General features: G+C 43.0%; 1 protein-coding gene and 1 pseudogene across 1 annotated transcript in view; one reads left to right on the top strand and one right to left on the bottom strand.

The window, feature by feature from the left end:
- The window catches only part of USF3 (upstream transcription factor family member 3), a 60625-nt gene extending 58904 nt beyond the window's left edge, over positions 1 to 1721 (bottom strand). The window contains exon 1 of the mRNA XM_003935451.4: positions 1441 to 1721. The gene's annotated coding sequence lies outside the window, so the exon portion shown is untranslated. The remainder of the gene's footprint in view (positions 1 to 1440) is intronic.
- A 445-nt stretch (positions 1722 to 2166) lies between these two features.
- On the top strand, positions 2167 to 9873 carry LOC101032434 (U3 small nucleolar ribonucleoprotein MPP10-like; annotated as a pseudogene).
- Positions 9874 to 20794: the final 10921 nt, after the last annotated feature.

Genomic DNA, 20794 nt, shown 5'->3' with positions numbered 1-20794 from the left:
CAGCTAATCAGGAGGCTGATGCAGGAAAATCGCTTGAACCCGGGAGGCAGAGGTTGCAGTGAGCTGAGATTACACCACTGCACTCCAGCCTGGGCGACAGTGGGACGCTGTCTCAAAAAATAAAAAGTTTATGAATTTGTCTTGTTGTCATGGGCCGCATTAAAAGCTGTCCTAGGACGGTGGTTGGACAAGCTTGAATTAGACTAAAGCAAAACGTTAACATTTAAGTATTCATTCTTGCATGGATATATTATACTACTTCTGCTTTCAGAAGTGCAATTACAATGTATTTCAGTTATTTTGCAACAAATACTTTCTGAGTACTTAAAGAGAAACAATATATGTACCCCAAACAGTAACTCTGTACTATGTTAAACAAGAGTCCCCTCTGGGAGAAAAAAGTCATCAAGCTGAATGGAGAGTAGGAGAGCCTGTTGATCCATCGAAAAGTAGGTTTGTCTGTTTGGTTTTCTTTACAAAAGAGCAAACGTGGGAATATGCTTTAGGATCCATGTTACTCACCGTAAGATTTATTCAAGAAATCTGTACGTTGTTTATAGGTAAGGAAATGCCTTCTTTACCTACAAAGTTGGCCACGACTGCCTTGTTTTGTGTAGTGTTAGGTTACTATACCTATTTGATGGTAAAAATGCTATGAGAACAGAAGTTGAAGTTCTGCACTTTGGTTTATGCAGTCTCTTATTTCCAGATAAAGTTAATAAACACAAAGGACCATATCCCAACGTAACGGGGAAGGTTGGGAGGGAGAGTCTTCAAGAGTGAGTGGGGTGAATTCAAATGTCAAAATTGTAAACATGAACAAGAACCAGGAATTTTATATTTCATCCGGATATATGAAAGAAGATTTCAAGAGTTGGTCATTCACTTGCACTGCTTCTATTCAGAAAGTAAAAGAATGGCTTCTAAAACGAAAACATAAGTCTAACACTTCGACAGAGGAGTGAGAGTGAAAAAAAAAAGCCACATGAGTGAGTCTGACGAATGGGTCCGAAAGAAATTCAGAGGGCAAGGAAGGAAGGCGGATGAAGGAGACCGGAGAAGGTGAAGGAGGCGGGCAAAGGCCATCTGGTGTGAACCTGGCTGCCAGCTCTTTATGCACCTAGGGCAGCGTGGGGCCCCTCTCGCCCCCCGTGCATCTAGGAGCTGGGGCGCAGGGCGAGCTCCCCACGGGCCTGGCAGCCCGGGGACGCGGGGCGGCCGGGGAGAAGAAGGGTGCGCACACCGCGGGCGCTGGCACCCCACCAGGCACCGCACGCGGGGCTCCCCAGGAAGGAGTCGCACTTAGCTCAGCCCTGGCCTCAGGGAGCAGGAAGGGGGTGGGTGGAGCTGAGCCCGGGGCCGCCCCCCGGAGCCGCCCCCGCAGCCCCGGCCCCCGCCCCCCGCCCCGGCTGTCAGCGGCCCCCTCCCGCAGTCACTTACCCGCCGGCTGCGCGGTCTCGGCCGCGGTGGCGGCGGCGACGGCGGCGACCCCCGCCTGGGTCATGATCCCAGGAGGGGAAGGCAAGAGTGTCCGACCGTCTGGGCGAATCTCTCCGTCCGCAGCCGCCGCCTGCTCCTCCGGGGCTGGGGGAGCGCGGGCCCAGGCCCTCCTCTCCCCCCGCCCCCGCCGCCTCTTTTTGCGGCCACCGCCGCCGCTGCGAGCCCGAGCCCTCAAGGCCGGAGACCCGGCGGCAGCGCGGCCTCAACTTTCCCAGCCCCCCTCCCCCCCGCCCCTCCCGCGGCCGCCGCTCAGCAAGCGAACAGCCTACCCTGGGCGCGCCGCGCTCCCGCCTCTGTCACTCAACCCACCAATGAGGCTGCGGAACGCTGCCATAGTAGCCAATAAGAAGACAGAATGCCGTTGCGCTACGCTGCAGGGCGGGAGGAGGCGGAGAGAAAACGAAGGAGAGAAGCGGTGTCGGGCGGCCCAATGAGGAGGGCCGGGGGGCGGAGGTGTGCAAGCTGGGTTGAAGGAACAGGAAATATTCTTAAAGGTAGAATGACGGACAGGAAGGAAAGCCAGTAGGTGAATGGGAAAGAGGTGGGCCTGGTTCCTTAAAGGGGACGCCTTGAGAACCTAGAAAAGAAGGTGTTTTAAGAAACTTCTTTGTATCTTGCTCTGTGGTCTCCTTCCTTATCTTTCAGTAGGAGTTTGGAAGTCTAAAAATGGAAAAGGAAGAGGGCACGAAGGCTTTCGGAATAGTTAGCCCCTCTCAGCGTGGAGGGCAGGAAGGTGAGAAGTTGCCTCTTAGTAAACGTGAAGAAGAAAGGAGATAATCAGACGTCTCCGACTTCTCTATAACTGGAAGATTGTTGCTGACTTGACGCTGCTCGCATTCGTTGGCTGTGATCTGTTGTCATCCTCTATTTGCAACAACACACAGATTTCTGCGAACTGGAGATGGCCTTGTTCAGAAATGCCCTGGGGGCCTCCCAGCTGGGACAAGGGAGTTTGGCATTGGGGGATGGGGTTTGAAATCTCAAGCCTGGGTGACTAAAGACCTGGGTCTTGGAGGGGTAGGGCCACGGGTCACGAAACAGAGACCTGAGTGCCCCTAACTCCAAGATGGGTGTGGAGCCTTTGGAACCGTGATCACAACTCCCTTTTCCTCGTTTCGCTTCATATTTTATAACCCCTCCCGAAACAGGTGTCCTCTACCTAGTCGTGGTTGTAGATTTCCAGGCCCTTCCACAACCAGATTTGGGAATATCCCAGATCTTAGATGTCCATGGGCTAACTTCCAGATCAGGTAACTTCCAGAAGGTGCACACAGGGCATGGCATAATGGGAATTACTTAAGTCTGTATACAGAAGCAGCAGCCCTCGCATTGACAAAAAGGGTAAAGGTAAACAGTAACTGAGTCTTATGTTTGTATAGCAGATTGAAAAGCTGTGATGAAACGGAATGCCTGTAATGTTGCTTATAAACCCGTGGCGCTTATAAACCCGTGGCACTAATAAACAGGCTAGAAATTTTCTTTGACTCATCCGTCTAGACACAATGAAGTTCTGCTTAGCCTTTGAACAGACTTGGCACAACCAAATCAAAGCTGCAGATAAGAAAGATTCTACGAGTCAGAGCCATGACAGCAATGCTAATAACATCACCATAAAATTGTATGCTCAGCCATAGGAAACAATTTCCAATGTGTTCAGAATATTAGATATTTCTGGTTAACAAATCATATCTAGGGTATGCATGATTTCCTAAACAACTGCAATGCATCAATTTTTTTTTTTTTTTTTTTTTGAGATGGAGTTTCGCTCTTGTTACCCAGGCTGGAGTGCAATGGCGCGATCTCGGCTCATCGCAATCTCCACCTCCTGGGTTCAAGCAATTCTCCTGCCTCAGCCTCCTGAGTAGCTGGGATTACAGGCACGTGCCACCATGCCCACCTAATTTTTTGTATTTTTAGTAGAGACGGGGTTTCACCATGTTGACCAGGATGGTCTCGATCTCTCGACCTCGTGATTCACCCGCCTCGGCCTCCCAAAGTGCTGGGATTACAGGCTTGAGCCACCGCGCCCGGCCTGCAATGCATCAATTCTAAAGTAAAGCCACACAAATAGTTTTGATGTTTCATGAAACAGAATTTAACAGTTTATTTAGATCACTTTTAAAAATACACATTAATACCTTTCTGGCATGATATAGACTTAGAAAAGCAATTTCTGTTTGATAGTGATCAGAATATTAACTTTTTCAATTAATCCTCATTTCCTAAGTGTAGCCTAAATCCCAAACAGGAATTTTTCTTTTTTCTTTTGTTTTCTCTTTCCACTTGTCTTTTTATTTTCTTTATTTCCTTTCCTTTCCTTTTTCTTTCTTTTCTTTTTCCTGCAACAGGGTCTCCCTCTGTCACCAAGGCTGAAGGTCAGTGGTGCTATAACAGCTCACTGCAGCCTCCACCTCCCAAACTCAAGCAATCCTCCCACCTCAGTCTCCCAAGTAGCTGGGACCACATGCCCAGCAATTATTTTTTGTTTTGGGTAGAGATGGGGGTCACATTATGTTGCCCAGGTTGGTTTTCAACTCCTGGGCTGAAGCCCAGGGATCTTTTCCTTGGCTTTACCCATTTAACATCAGTTTCAGATAATCACACCAGTCCTACTTTCAAACTATCTGGCAGTGCCTACAGTGCCTATAGTGGTGGTAAAATATAATGGCCAAGTGAAACTGGTCTATAGGGCTGTTCATTTTTTTCAAGTGGGCAGAGTCAATCTGATTTTCACCCACATTGTTGAGACTTTCCAATGGTGCTAAAAGACTATTTGCATGACTTAAGAGCGCTTCCTTGCATCCCCAATTTCATATCAAGACCTCTGTTTTTTCCTACTACTGGAGATGAGTGACAGCGGGAGGGCGCTGCTGACAGCTGGGCTGCAGCCAGGGTTGCTGGGAGTACCCGGGCTCAGTTCCACCCACCCGCTTCCTGCTCCCAGAGGAAAGAGCTGAGCAAAGTGCGCCTCCTTCCTAGGGACCCCTGTGGGGTGCCAACACCCGCAGGGTGCGCACCCTTCTTTTCCCCTTTGACCTTGAAGAAAGTGAAGACAGTAAACAACATAAAGACAGCTTGAAAAGAGTGAACTTTGTTTTGCCAGATGACTGAACGTATCGATGTTTTTAAATGGAAAGAAAAATTCTGATAAAGTTAAATCATCTTTGGAAAAAAAACAGGAAAAGATGAATGAAAGAAATTGCATCTTTAGAAAAAGAGTTGTTAGAAAAAAAGCCTTGGCAGCTTCAGGGGGAAGTGACAGCACAGAAGAGGCCAGACAACAGCCTCCTGGAGGAGACCCTGCACTTTGACCATGCTGTCCAGATGGCACCTGTGATTACAGAGGAAACTACCCTTCAACTGGAAGATATCATTAAACAGAGGATAAGAGATCAGGCTTGGGATGATGTAGTATGTAAAGAAAAACCTAAAGAGGATTCATATGAATATAAAAAGCATTTAACCTTAGACCATGAGAAGAGTAAATTGAGCCTTGCTGAAATTTATGGATAGGAGCACATGAAACTCAACCAGCAAAAAACAGCAGCAGAAGAAAATCCAGAGCATGTAGAAATTCACAAGATGATGGATCCCCTCTTCTTAAAATTGGATGCCCTCCCAAACTTCCACTTTATCCCTAAACAGCCTGTACCAGAGATTAAAGTTGTGCCAAATCTGCCAGCCATAACCATGGAGGAAGTAGCCCCAGAGGCTACTGATGTTACTGATGCAGCTCTCCTGGCTCCAGAGCAGATCAAGGAGGAAAATAAAGCTGGAGATGTAAAAACAGCTGCTGAAAAAACAGCTACAGGTAAGAAATGAGAGCAGAGGAAAAAGAAATCTCAAAAGCATATGAAAATAAAGGAGAAGGAGAAGCGGAGAAAACTGCTTGAAAAGAGCAGCCTAAGCCGGGCGCGGTGGCTCAAGCCTGTAATCCCAGCACTTTGGGAGGCTGAGGCGGGTGGATCACGAGGTCAAGAGTTCAAGACCAACCTGGTCAACATGGTGAAACCCCGTCTCTACTAAAAATACAAAAAATTAGCTGGGCATGGTGGCACGTGCCTGTAATCCCAGCTACTCAGGAGGCTGAGGCAGGAGAATTGCCTGAACCCAGGAGGCGGAGGTTGTGGTGAGCCGAGATCGCGCCATTGCACTCCAGCCTGGGTAACAAGAGCGAAACTCCGTCTCAAAAAAAAAAAAAAAAAAAAGAAAAGAGCAGCCTAGATCAAACAGGGAAATACAGCAAAGCAGTAGCTTTGGAGAAGTTAAAACAGCCGACCAAAACTGGCAAAGCTTCCTTCATAAAGGATGAAGGTAAAGACAAAGCCTGAAAGTCCTCTCAAGCATTCTTTTCTAAATTACAAGATCAAGTAAAAATGCAAATCAATGATGCAAAGGAAACAGAAAAGAAAAAGAAGAAAAGACAGGATATCTCTGTTCATAAATTAAAGCTGTAATATATTTTGAATGTAAGGTAAATATTAATGTGAAAGCTTATATTTTGCCATTGTTCTGTTTTATAATAAAATTCTTGAGAACCTTAAAAAAAAAAAATAAAAAAAATAAAAAGATAAGTCTTGGGAGACTGAGGTGGGAGGATCACTTGAGGCTGGGAAATCCAGACCAGCCTGGACAACAAAGAGAGACCCTGTCTGTACTAACAATAAAAAATTTTAAATTAGCTGGTAGCACATACCTGCAGCCTCTGCTACTTGGGAGACTGAGGTGGGAGGATTACTAGAGCCCAGGAGATTGAGGCTGTGGTGAGATATGATCAAGCCACTGTACTCCAGCCTGGGCAACAGAGTGAGACTCCATCTGTTAAATAAATAGATAAATGTTTAAATTTTAAGTGTTTTAAATTAAATTCAAATTGGAGTCAGTCTTCTCAAACCCTGTTGCTGCTTTATCAAATAAATTCACATACTATTCTAATTCCTTTGATGTCATTTCCACAATGTTCACAGCATCCTCACCAGCAATAGAGCCTATCTCATGAAACTACTTTGTTTGCTCATCCATGAAAAGCGACTCCTTAGCCAGATTCAGTGGCTCATACCTGTAATCCTAGCAATTTGGGAGGCTGATGCAGGAGGACTGCTTGAGCCCAGGAGTTTGAGACCAGCTTGGGAAACATGGTGAAAACCTGTCTCTACTAAAAAATTAAAAATTGACTGGGCATGGTGGCATGTGCCTGCGGTCTCAGCTACTCAGGAGACTGAGGTGGGAGGATTGCTTGAGCCCAGGAGATCAAGGCTGCAATGAGCCAGTACATACCACTGCATGTCAGCCTGGGCCACAGAGTAAGACCTTGTCTCAAAAAAAAAAAAAAAAAAAGTTTGTGGAAAAAATGAATTAAAAGATAAAAATTAAAAATATAAACATGAGGCCGGGCGCGGTGGCTCAAGCCTGTAATCCCAGCACTTTGGGAGGCCGAGGCGGGTGGATCACAAGGTCAAGAGATCGAGACCATCCTGGTCAACATGGTGAAACCCTGTCTCTACTAAAAATACAAAAAAATTAGCTGGGCATGGTGGCACGTGCCTGTAATCCCAGCTACTCAGGAGGCTGAGGCGGGAGAATTGCCTGAGCCCAGGAGGCAGAGGTTGCGGTGAGCCGAGATGGCGCCATTGCACTCCAGCCTGGGTAACAAGAGCGAAACTCCGTCTCAAAAAAAAAAATAAATAAATAAATAAATAAATAAATAAATTTTATATATATATATAAACATGATTTCTGAACGTAAAAACTCCATCAACTTCAACTTCAGGATACTTTTGTAAGCAATGATACCAGCAATTTAGTCCATCCTTAAATAACTGGGAGACCTGTAAATTTAACCATGTCAATTCAGTCTTTTTTACTAATTATTAACTGAAGAAATGTGGGTGCCTTTTAAAGATTTTTTTAAGATTAGGAAACATAAAGAAGTCATAAGGAATCAAACCAGGACCATAAGGTGGATGCCTAATGATTTCCCATCAAAACTCATGCAAAATTGCCCTGATTTGATTGGAAGCATAAGCATTGTTGTGGTGAAGACAGACTAGCCAGTGAAAGCTCACCTGGGGATTTTTTCTGCTCAAGCTGTGGTTAACTTTCTTTCTTTTTTTTTTTTTTTTTGAGACGGAGTTTCACTCTTGTTACCCAGGCTGGAGTGCAATGGCGCAATCTCGGCTCACCGCAACCTCCTCCTCCTGGGCTCAGGCAATTCTCCTGCCTCAGCTTCCTGAGTAGCTGGGATTACAGGCATGCGCCACCATGCCCAGCTAATTTTTTGCACTTTTAGTAGAGACGGGGTTTCACCATGTTGACCAGGATGGTCTCGATCTCTCGACCTCGTGATCCACCCGCCTCGGCCTCCCAAAGTGCTGGGATTACAGGCTTGAGCCACCGCGCCCGGCGGTTAACTTTCTTAAAACATTCTCATAATTAGCAGACGTTACTATTTTTGCACCCTCCAGAAAGTCAACAAGCAAAGTGCCTTAAGCATCTCTTGACCAGTTCACTTGTGCTTTGACTGGACCACTTCCACCTCTTGGTAGCCATTGCTTTGATTGTGTTTTGTCTTCAGGACCATACTGGTAAAGCTATGTTTCATGTAGTGTTATAATACTTAGAAGAAATGCTTCAGGATCTTTGTCTCACTTGTTTAAAAATTCCATTGAAAACTTTGCTCTTGTCTGCAACTGATGAGGGCACAACAGTTTTGGTAGCCATCATAAAAGGGAAATTTGTCTCAATTTTAATTTTCAGTCACAATTATGAAGGCAGAATCCATTGAGATGTCTATGGTGTTGGCTATCTTTTTTTTTTTTTTTTTTTTTTTTTTTCTGAGATGGAGTCTTGCTCTGTCACCCAGGTTAGAGTGCAGTGGTGCAATATTGGCTACTGCAACCTCTACCTCCCAGGTACAAGCAATTCTCCTGCCTCAGCCTCCCAAGTACCTGGGATTACAGGCACCCATCACCACATTCAGCTAATTTTTATATTTTTAGTAGAGAGAAGGTTTCATGATCTTGGCCAGGTTGGTCTCAAACTCTTGACCTTGTGATCCACCTGCCTTGGCCTCCCAAAGTGCTGGGATTACAGGCATGAGCCACCACACCCAGCCCATGGTGTTGGCTATTCTGTTGTTAAATCATTGGTCCTCTTCAATTAGGGTGTGAATAAATTTTTTCTTCACAAATTGATGTGGATGGTCTGCAGCTGTGGGCTTCATCTTCGATATCATATCCTTCCTTCCTAAAATTATTTATACATTTTTAAACTGTTGATTTCTTTGGGGCACTGCTCTCATAAACATTTTGTAAAGCACCAAGGACAATGATTTTACCATTCTTCCACCCAAATGTCACCAAAAATTTGTGTTTTGTTTGTTTTTTGAAACAGGATCTCAGTCTGTCACCCAGGATGGAGTACAGTGGCATAAACATGGCTCACTGCAACCTTGACCTCCCAGTCTTAAGCCATCCTCACATCTCAACCTCCCAAGGAGCTGGGATTACAGGTACATGCAACCACGCCTGGCTAAATTTTGTAGTTTTTGTAGAGGCGGAGTTTCATCATGTTTCCCAGGCTGGTCTTGAACTCCTGGGCTCAAGAGGTCTGCCTGCTTCAGCCTCCTGAAGTGTTGGGACTACAAGTATAAGCCACCATGTCTGGCCCATAGATTTGATGTGATGTTTGTTCTTGCTTCAATTTTAGCATTTTTTTTTAAAGAGGGAATCTTGCTCTCTCACCAGGCTAGAGTGCAATGGTATGATCTCAGCTCACTGCAACCTCTGCCTCCCAGGTTCAGGAGATTCCCCGGCCTCAGCCCCCCAAGTAGCTGGGACTACAGGTGCACAACCACCATGCCTGGCTAATTTTTGTATTTTAGTAGAGACAGGGTTTCACCATGTTGGCCAGGATGGTCTCGATCTCCTGACCTCATGATCTACCTGCCTCGGTGGCCTCCTAAAGTGTTGAGATTACAGGCATGAGCCACTACCCCCAGCCAATTTTAGCATTATTTATGTGGGTCTGAAATGGGCTCTTAGAAATTGATGTCTTATCCTTTTTAGTGCCTCAAACTACATCCTGTTCAAACATATTATAACAAGTTAATATAAGTTTATTTTGGTGTGAAAAGTTTTTGAAATCCATGCACATAGATTTTCATAATATGAATTTTCCATGAACTTTTTGAAGACCCCTCTTTTTGGTGGCTACAGCCTTATAAAATGTATTTCCTGAATAATGAGACTTGACAGTTCACATTACTCCTTGATCCATGGGCTGCAGAATGGATACTGTGTTAGCAGGCATCAAACATTAACCTCCTGCACATCTCCAACAGAGCTCTTGGATGACTATGTGCATTGTCAATGAGCAGTAATATTTTGAAAGGAATCTTTTTTCTGAGCAGTGGGCTCAACAATGAGTTTAAAATATTCAGTAAATCATGCTGTAAACAGAGGTGCTGTTTACATCCAGGCTTTATTATTTCACTTATAGAGCATGAGAAGAGTAGACTTAGCCTAATTCTTAGGGCTCTAGGATCGTTAGAATGGTAAATGAGCATCGACTTCAACTGAAAGTCATCAGCTGCATTAGCCCCTAACGAGAGTAAGCCTGTCTTTTGAAGCTTTTAAGCCAGGCATTTACTTCTCCTCTGTAGCTATTAAAGCATTATAAGACATCATCTTTTAAACCAAAAAAAAAAAAGTAGAAAAAATAAAAATAAAAAACAAACAAAAAAATGAAAAAAGAAAAAAAGACATCTTTTAATAGAAAGCTGTTTTGTCTACATTGAAAATCTGGTGTTTAATGTAACCACCTTCATCAATGATCATAGCTAGATCTCCTGGATAACTTGCTGTCGATTCTACATCAGCCCTTGCTTCTTCCCCTTGCACTTTTATGTTACGGTGATGGCTTCTTTCCTTAACCTCATGAACCAATCTCTGCTAGCTTCCAACTTTTCTTCTGCAAGTTTCCTTACCTCTTTCAGGCCTCAGAGGATTAAAGAAAATTAGCACCTTGTTCTGGGTTAGGCTTTGTCTTAAGGGAATGTTGTGGCTGGTTTGATCTTCTATCCAGATCATTAAAATATTCTCTATATCAGCAATAAGGCTGCTTTGCCTTCTTACCATTTGTGTGTTCACTGGAGTAGCACTTTTAATTTCCCTCAATAACTTTTCCTTTGCATTCAAAACTTGGTTGCCTGGTACCAGAGACCTAGCCTTTAGCCTATCTTAGGTTTTAACAAGCCTTCCTTGCTAAGCTTAGTCACCTCTAGCTTTTAATTTCAAATGAGGGACGTGTGACTCTTCCTTTCACTTGAACACTTAGAGAACATTGTAGGGTTATTAATGGGCCTAATTTCAATATTACTGTGGCTCAGGTAGGCCTCAGGAGAGGGAGATGATGGAATGGCTGGTGAGTGGAGCCATCAGAACACACAGTTTTACCAATTAATTTCACTATCTTATACGGGCACAATTTGTGGGGCCCCAAAACAAATACAATAGCAACATCAAAGATCACTGATCACATATCACCATAACCAATATAATATTAATAAAAGTTTGACAAAAAAATTGATAAATGGGACTTAATTAAACTAAAGAGCATCTGCACAGCAAAAGAAACTATCAACAGAGTAAACCGACAACCTACAAAATCAGAGAAAATATTTGCAAACTATTCTTCTGGCAAAGGTCTAACATCAAAAATCGACAAGGAACTCAAACCAATTAACAATCAAAAAAAAAAAACCTACAGTAAAAAGTGGGCAAAGGACATGAATAGGCACTTTTCAAAAGAAGACATACATGCAGCCAATAAGCACATGAAGAAATGCTCAACATCACTAAACGTTAGAGAAAGCAAACCCAAATCACAAGAAGATACCAACTCACACCAGTTAGAATGACTTTTTTTTTCTTTTCACAGAGTCTTACTCTGTCACCCAGGCTGGACTGCAGTGGTGTGATCTCAGCTGGACCTCCTGGCTCAAGGGATCCTCTTACTTCAGACTCCTAAGTAGCTCGGACTACAGGTGCACACCACTATGCCAGCCTAATTTTTGTAGCTTTTGTAGAGAGAGAGTTTCACTATGTTGCACAGGCTGTTCTTGAACTTTTGGACTGAAGTGATCTGCCTACCTGGGCCTCCCAAGATGCTTGAATTACAGGTGTGTGTCACCTCACTTGGCCCTAGAATGGCTATTATTAAAAAGTCGAAAAATGGCCAGACACAGTGGCTCATGCCTGTAATCTCAACACTTTGGGAGGTTGAGGTGGGTGGATCACGAGGTCAGAAGATCGAGACCAACGTGTCTACCATGGTAAAACCCTGTCTCTACTAAAAATACAAAAAATTAGCTGGGCATGGTGGGACGTGACTATAGTTCCAGCTACTTGGGAGGCTGAGGCAGGAGAATCACTTGAACCCAGGAGGGAGAGGTTGCAATGAGCCAAGATTGTGCCACTGCACTCCAGCCTGGGTGACACAGCAAGACTCTATCTCAAAAATAAAAAATAAAAAAGCCAAAAAATAACAGATACTGGGAAGGTTGTTGAGAAAAGGGAATGCTTACACACTACAGGTGGGAAGGTACATTAGTTCAGACACTATAGAAAAGCAGTTTGACGATTTCTGAAAGAACTTAAACAGAACTACCATTTGACCCAGCAATCCTATTGTTGGGTACATACCCAAAGGAATATGAATTGTTCTACCGTGAAGATACATGCACACCTGTGTTCCTCACAGCACTATTTACGATAGAAATACATAGATACAATCTAATTGCCCATCAATTTCAATTATAGACTGGATACAGAAAATATGATACATATACACCATGGGATACTATGCAGCCATAAACAAGAAAAAGGTCATGTCCTTTGCAGCAACATGAATGGAGCTGGAGGCCACTATCCTAACTGAATAAACACAGGAACAGAAAAGCAAATACCGAATATTCTCACTTATAAGTGGGAGCTAAACCTTGAGTACACACGAACCCAAAGAAGGGAACAGACATCGGGGCTTACTTGAAGGTAGAGGGTGGGAGGAGGGTGATGATCCAAAAAGTACCTATGGGATACTATGCTTACTATCTGGGTGACAAAATAATATGTACACCAAACCCTCATGATACACCATTTACCAATATAAGAAGCCTGTACATGTACCCTTGAGCCTAAAATAATGGTTTAAATAAATAGTAAACATTAAAATTACCATGACATTTGGATAACCAGCAATAAGAACAGTTCAGCAATAATGGTTCATCCTTGTCAGCTCCCCTGCTGGAAACTAAATATGTATTCATTGTCTTTGAAAAGAGCAATATGGGGCCGGGCGCGGTGGCTCAAGCCTGTAATCCCAGCACTTTGGGAGGCTGAGGCGGGTGGATCACGAGGTCAAGAGATCGAGACCATCCCGGTCAACATAGTGAAACCCCGTCTCTACTAAAAATACAAAAAATTAGCTGGGCATGGTGGCACGTGCCTGTAATCCCAGCTACTCAGGAGGCTGAGGCAGGAGAATTGCCTGAACCCAGGAGGCGGAAGTTGCGGTGAGCCGAGATCGGGCCATTGCACTCCAGCCTGGGTAACAAGAGCGAAACTCCGTCTCAAACAAAAAAAAAAAAAAAAAAAAAAAAGAAAAGAGCAATATGACATCAAGGTAGATACATTATCCTTTTCTATGAAATCCATTATTTTCTTTTTTTTGAGATGGAGTCTCGCCCTGTTGCCCAGGCTGGAGTGCAATGGTGTGATCTCGGCTCACCGAAACCTCTGCCTCCTGGGTTCAAGCAATTCTCCTGCCTCAGCTTCCCAAGTAGCTGGGATTACAGGCATGTGCCACCATGTCTGGCTAATTTTTTGTATCTTTTAGTAGAGACAGGGTTTCACCATGTTGGCCAAGCTGGTCTCGAACCCCTGACCTCGTGATCCACCCACCTCACCCTCCCAAAGTGGTGGGATTACAGGCGACAATCACCGCGTCTTTTCTTCTTACACTATTTTCTTCTTACACTACATTATCTATCACAGTTTATTATATTCCATGAGACATAGATCATGCTTTGAAAAATCTTCCAATGGGTTTACACCTTCAACTTCAAACACTGGAAAGACTTTTTTTTTTTTTTTTTTTTTTAAGACAAGGTCTCACTCTGGTGCTGGCGCAATCTCGGCTCACTGTAGTCTCTGCCTGCCAGGCTCAAAGGATCCTCCCACCTCAGCTTTTCAAGTAGCTGAGACTACAGGTGCCCACCACCACACCTGGCTAATTTTTGTATTTTTAGTAGAGATGGGGTTTCACCCTGTTTGCCCAGGCTGGTCTCAAACTCCTGAGCTCAAGTGATCTGCCCACCTCACCCTCCCAAAGTGCCACGACTATAGGTGTAAGCCACCATGCCCGGCCTGGAAAGACTATTCTTTACAGTTAATAGTTCCAAACTCCCTGCCAAAAATTAATAACAGTTTAAAATATTACAAGAGTTGCCAAAATATGATAAAGAGACATGAAGTGAGCACATGCTGTTGGAAGAATGGCACTGACAGACTTGCACAATGCAGGGTTGACACAAACCTTCAATTTGAAAAAAGTGCAATACCTGTGATGCTCAATAAAGCAAACTGCAATACAAGATATGCCTGTAGCTGTACTGAGATATAATTGACCTACAGCAAACTGAGCATATCTAAAATGTGTAATGTGATAAAGTTTTGACATATATATACACCTGAGAAACTGTTTCCACAGTAAAAAAAAAAAAAGGGCATATCTTTTTTTTTTTTTTTTTTGAGACAGAGTTTCGCTCTTGTTACCCAGGCTGGAGTGCAATGGCGCGATCTCGGCTCACCGCAACCTCCGCCTCCTGGGTTCAGGCAATTCTCCTGCCTCAGCCTCCAGGTAGCTGGAATTACAGGCACGTGCCACCATGCCCAGCTAATGTTTTGTATTTTTAGTAGAGACAGGGTTTCACCATGTTGACCAGGATGGTCTCGATCTCTTGACCTCGTGATCCACCCGCCTCAGCCTCCCAAAGTGCTGGGATTACAGGCTTGAGCCACCGCACCCGGCCTGAGAGCATATCTTTCTTGCTCCCCAAATTACCTCAGGCTAATTAATTCCCTCCTCTCTTCCCCAGAAAACCACTAATGTACTTTCAGCCACTATACATTAATTTCCATTTTCTATTATTTTACATAAATGGAATCATTATGTACCCCTCTTGTCTATCTTCTTTCATTCAGTGTACTTATTTTTTTCCCCCTTTAAGACAGAGTCTTGTTCTGTTGCCCAGACTGGAGGGCAGTGGCACAATCATAGTTCATTGCAGTTCATTCTTGAACACTTGTGCTCCAGAGAGGCTTTTTTAAGACAGATTCTTGCTATGTAATTCTCCTGCCTCAGCTTCCCAGTGTCAAGATTACAGGCAGGAGCCAACATGCTCAGCCTGTGTTTAGTTTTTAAAAAACTGCCAAACAAAGTTTTTGCAAAGCTTTGCAAAGTTCTGGTACCATTTTATATTCCCACTAGTAGTATATAAGAGTGAATTTTTCCACATCCTTGGCAACACTTTATATGGTCAGTTTATTTTTTATTTTATTATTTTGAGACTGGGTCTCACTCTCTCACCCAGGCTGTATTGCAGTGGTGTGATCATGCCTCACTGCAAACTTTGCTTCCTGGGCTCGAGTGATCCTCCTGCCTCCACCTCCTGAGTAGCAGCTGGGACTACAGGCGCACACCACTATTCCTGGATAATTTTTGTATTTTTAGTAGAGATGGTGTTTCGCCATGTTGCCCAGGCTGATTTCAAACTCCTAGGCTCAAGAGATCTGCCTGTTTTGGCCTCCCAAAGTGTGGGATTACAAGTGTGAGCCACCACGTTCGTCCATGATCAGTCTATTTAAATTTTCATTATTCTAATAGGCACATAACATTTCATTATGACCTTAATTTGCATATCCCCATTGACTAATGATGCTACATATTTTTACATGTGCTTATTAGCCATTTGTATGTCTTTGATGAAGTGTTGTTCAAATTTTTTGCCCACTTTTATTGGGCTGTTTCTTGTTTACTGAGTTTCCAGAGTTGTTTATTATTCTGATTATAAAATAGTCTCAGCTACTCGGGGTGCTGAGGAGGGAGGATCGCTTGAGCCCAGGAGTTCTGGGCTGTTGTGCACTATGCCGATGGGGTGTCTGCACTAACTTCAGCATCAATATGGTGACCTCCTGGGAGCAGAGGACCACCAGGTTGCCTAAGGAGAGGTGAACTGGCCCAGGTTGGAAGTGGAGCAGGTCAAAACTCGCCTGCTGATCAGTAGTGGGATCACGCCTGTGAATAGCCACTGCACTCCAGCCTGGGCAACATAGGGAGACCCCATCTCTAAAAGAAAAAAATCATGAATGGGTGTTGAATTTCAAATATCTTTTCCTGCATCTATTGAGGTAATCATTTAGGACTTTTAATATGATAAATTACATAAACTAGTTTTCAATTGTTAAATCAACCTTTCATTCTTGAGATTAATCCTATTTGATCATAATATATCCTTTTAACATATTGCTGGATTTGATTTGCTAATACTTTCTTAAGGATTTTCCAGTCATAATTGATGAGACATTGGTCTACACTTTTCTTGTAAGGTCTTTGTCTTGTTTTGGTATTGCTATAATGCTGTTCTCATGAGTTGAGCAATATGCTTTTGTTATCTTGAATTGGTATCATATCTTCCTTCAACATTTGATAGAATTCACAAAAGAGGCCATCAGACCTGGGATTTCTTTGTGAGGAAGATTTTAACTACAAATTCAATTTCCTTTATATATACGAGACTATTCAGTTTTCCTATCTCTTTTTTTTTTTTTTTTTTTTTTTTTGAGACAGAGTCTCGCTCTGTCACCAGATGCCAGGCTGGAGTTCAGTGGCACGATCTCGGCTCACTGCATCTCCACCTCCCGGGTTCAAGCAATTCTCCTGCCTCAGCCTCCCGAGTAGCTGGGACTACAGGCGCACACCACCACACCCAGCTAATTTTTGTATTTTTAGTAGAGACGGAGTTTCACCATGTTGGCCAGGATGGTCTTGATCTCTTGACCTCATGATCTGCCTGCCTCGGCCTCCCGAAGTGCTGGGATTACAGGAGTGAGCCACCACACCCGGCTCCTATCTCTTTTTCTTGTGAACACATATTTACTGATATTAACCCATACCATACAATTTACCTATTATGAGTCAAATATATATATATTATGTATTTGAGGTGGAGTTTCTCTCTTGTTGCCCAGACTGGAGTACAATGGCGCAATCTCAGCTCACCACAACCTCTGCCTCCTGGGTTCACTGATTCTCCCGCCTCAGTCTCCAAAGTAGCTGGGATTACAGGCATGTGTCACCATGCCCAGCTAATTTTGTATTTTTAGTGGAGAATGGGTTTCTTCATGTTGGTCAGGCTGGTCTCAAACTCCTGACCTCAAGTAATCCGCCCTGCCTTGGCCTCCCAAAGTGCTGGGATTACAGGCATGAGCCACCATGCCTGGTCTGAACAATTTCTTTCTGTGGATATAGTTGAGGGACACTTGGGTTGTTCTCACCCTGTGGCTGTTATGAATGCTATGAACACTCATGTACAAGTTATCATGTGGACATTTTCATTTCTGATGTATACGTTGCTGAGTTATATGGTGACTGTTTAACCCAGGTGTCCCCAAACTTTTTACACAGGGGGTCAGTTCACTGTCCCTCAGACCATTGGAGGGCTGCCACATACTGTGCTCCTCTCACTGACCACCAATGAAAGAGGTGCCCCTTCCTGAAGTGCGGGGGGGGGTGGGGGCCAGATAAATGGCCTCAGGGGGCCACATGCCGCCCGCAGGCCGTAGTCTGGGGATGCCTGGTTTAACCTTTTGCAAACCCGACTTTCCTCAAATAACGTTAGTAATTTGTCTTTCAAAAATAAAAATGTCCATTTCTTCTAAGTTGTTGTATTGGATGTATTATCTTTTTATTCTAAGTTCTGTAGTGACGTCCCCTGCCATTACTGGTATCAGTAATTAGCCTCTTTTCTTCGATCAGTCTAGTTTATCAATCTTGAAGTTTATCAATGTTATTTTTTGAAAGTGGCAGTTGCTTTGTGTGTTGTTTTGTCTTCAATCTTATTGGTTTCTGCTCCTTTTTTCCTTTTCACCTTACTTTAGATAGCCTTTTTGTTTTGTTTTTTTAAAATGGGAGCCTTGCTCTGTCGCCCAAGCTGGAGCACAACCTTGGCCACCTGGATAGATGGGATTACAGGTGCTCCTGCTTGTAATCCTGCCTCAGCTTCCCGAGTAGCTGGGATTACAGGTACCTGCCACCACGCCTGGCTAATTTTCGTATTTTTAGTAGAGATTGTTTCACCACGTTGGCCAGGCTGGTTTCAAACTCCTGACCTTGTGATCTGCCCACTTTGGCCTCCCAAAGTGCTGGGATTACAGGAGTCACCTTGCCCAGCTGATAGTTTTCATTTTCCTTCTGTTCAAAATATTATCACTTCTGTTGCAACAACTTCTTAGACATGTTATTTAGAAGCGTGTTTAATTTTCAAATATTTAGAGATTTTCCAGATACCAACCTTCTTATATTTTGACTTACAACCCAGGATATGATCTATTTCGGTGAATTTTTAAAAAAGCACTTTATTGAGGTATGACTGACAAAAAGCTGCACATTATCTGAAGTATACAACTTGCTAAGTTTGGAGCTAAGTATCCACCCACGAACCCATCACAATGCTGTATCTGTTATGTCCAGAAGTTTCCTCTCAGCCTCTATTGTTTTGTGATTAAAAAACTTATGTATAAGATTTATCCTCCGCACAAATTTTTAAGTATACATTATTGTTAATTATAGGCACTATGTTGTATGGTAACACCAATCACAGTGCCTGATACAAGGTAAGCTCTCAGTAAGTCTTACTGTCATGAATGAACCCAATGCAATACTAGGCAAAAGTAAAGCCATATTTTAAAAAATTACCTATTCTTTTTCCATTATTTTCTTTTTGCTCTTTTCATTAACAAAATATCTCAATGCTCTTCTTAGAATAGGGGCTCTTTAAAGAGTTAAATTTAATCCCAGCACTTTGGGAGGCCAAGGCGGGTGGATCACAAGGTCAAGAGATCGAGACCATCCTGGTCAACATGGTGAAACCCCGTCTCTACTAAAAATACAAAAAATTAGCTGGGCATGGTGGCGCGTACCTGTAATCCCAGCTACTCAGGAGGCTGAGGCAGAATTGCCTGAGCCCAGGAGGCAGAGGTTGCGGTGAGCCGAGATCGTGCCATTGCACTCCAGCCTGGGCAACAAGAGCAAAACTCCGTCTCAAAAAAAAAAAGTTGAATTTGAGTTGTTTAAACCCCTCTCAACTTAATCAATGCAGAATTTTTGTCCTTTTAAACGTATACATTTGTTAAATTTGACTTTTTTTTTTTTTTTTTTAAAGCAGTGTGATTCTTATTACTTGTAATTTGCAAAGCTCTGGAGTTGGGCTACATTTTTTTTTTTTTAAATCAATTACTTTGGTCCTAGATTATTTTTTCCAATAGCTAAGTTATCTCATATCTGCTACGGGACACACGTTTCCTGTGGTGCTACTATGCCTCAGAAAAGATATTTAATTCTGTAAGCACACTTATAATTTTTGTTCATTCTGAGATGTCTAAAGAACCATGACACAATAATTACTCATTTTGTTTGTAGTAATAGAACCAAACTCAAACCTAATTTAAATTAAGTCTTCTTCAAAATTCTGTAAAATTATGCCTCCCATCCCAACATAGTATCTCATGGCAATTGAAAAAATGTTTACTTTCTACTAGACTGTTAAGCATCTCCATACTTAACAGTCCTTAATTAAAGGGCCATACTCACCTTTTTAACTGTCAGCACTTCATCTCGTGAATACATTCCATGACAATATTTCATGTAAGGCAGCGTACTATGAAGGAGTGAGCGTCTTGTTATTTAAAAATGTCAGTGATTGGTGATAATCCAGGAGTCACGTTCTAAACTTGTCCCAGGGTACATATTACAGGCAAAACTTCCATTTGCTGTGAAGGGACTCTAGACAATTCTATGCAGGGAAAAAGGAAGAAAGGTTTGGCAAGAAAAGACCAAGCTAGTAGATACTGAGTAGTTGTGGAAGTTACACTTGGAGTTAGCAGTGTTGTAACTGTAACAAAGCAAGTAAGACAGGAAATAAATAAAGCAAATAAATCAGGAAACTTGCAGAGAAATGTAACCAAGGTCGTACAGACTTGCTTATATGTAAAACAAACTCAATCAAGTCTCCAGGAGGTCATTACATGCATTTAGGTGCATCATCTGGGGAAGAACTGTTAGTCAGAAACTAAAATGAAGGAAGTAATTTACTCTTTGGATCCTGATGCAAAAGGTCAAATTGTGAAGTAGGTAACTCATTTGTCTGATGATATGATCTCTAGCTGTCACCAGAGCTGACAGTTTTGAAACTGCAGCATGAGAAAGCTAGTCTGTTTTTAAATTGTAGCATGAGAAAGGCCATTTAGAATGAGACAAGCTGCATGAGTCGAGAAACAAGGTACGTATGATGGAATTAGAACCTCTACAATGTTAGGCTAGGCACAGTGGCTCAAGCCTGTAATTCTAGCACTTTGGGAGACTGAGGCAGGATCATCTGAGATCAGAAGTTTGAGAAGAGGCTGGCCAACATGGTGAAACCCTGTCTCCACTAAAAATATAAAAATTAGCCAGGCATGGTGGTGCATAAATCTCAGCTACTCAGCAGGCTGAGACAGCAGAATTTGGTGGAGGTTGCAGTGATACCCGGTGACACTTTGTCTTAAAAATAAAACAACAAAAAACCTCTACAATGTTAGATTATTTCTGCTGCATAAATTCTGAACTTCTATCTCTTTTGTACTCCTTTTCACACTTTTAAGTCTCAGTTCTCCTATGGGAATTAAGGCTTTTTGTTTGTACGGGAGCCAATGTTAGAGAGAAGTCAATGTAGGGAATTCAAAACTAAGGTAAAATGTAGATCCTTGAAGCTGATTAATTTTAGTAAAGAGATGACCTTCACTTAGACATGAATTCTACTTAGACTAGAATTCTACTTACCTTTAATGAGATCACAGAAATTATTTGCCTTGATCCCTAATGTATCCCTAGAGCTCAGAATAGTAGGCACCCAATACATTTGCAGAAACAATGTACAACTTTTATATCCACTAAAGGAAGATCATTTCTAACTTAGGAA

This window comes from Saimiri boliviensis, chromosome 8 (genome assembly GCF_048565385.1).
Source record: "Saimiri boliviensis isolate mSaiBol1 chromosome 8, mSaiBol1.pri, whole genome shotgun sequence".
Lineage (NCBI taxonomy): Eukaryota > Metazoa > Chordata > Mammalia > Primates > Cebidae > Saimiri > Saimiri boliviensis.
The sequence above is the reverse complement of the archived record's forward strand: the minus strand, read 5'-3'. Positions and strand labels throughout refer to the sequence as shown.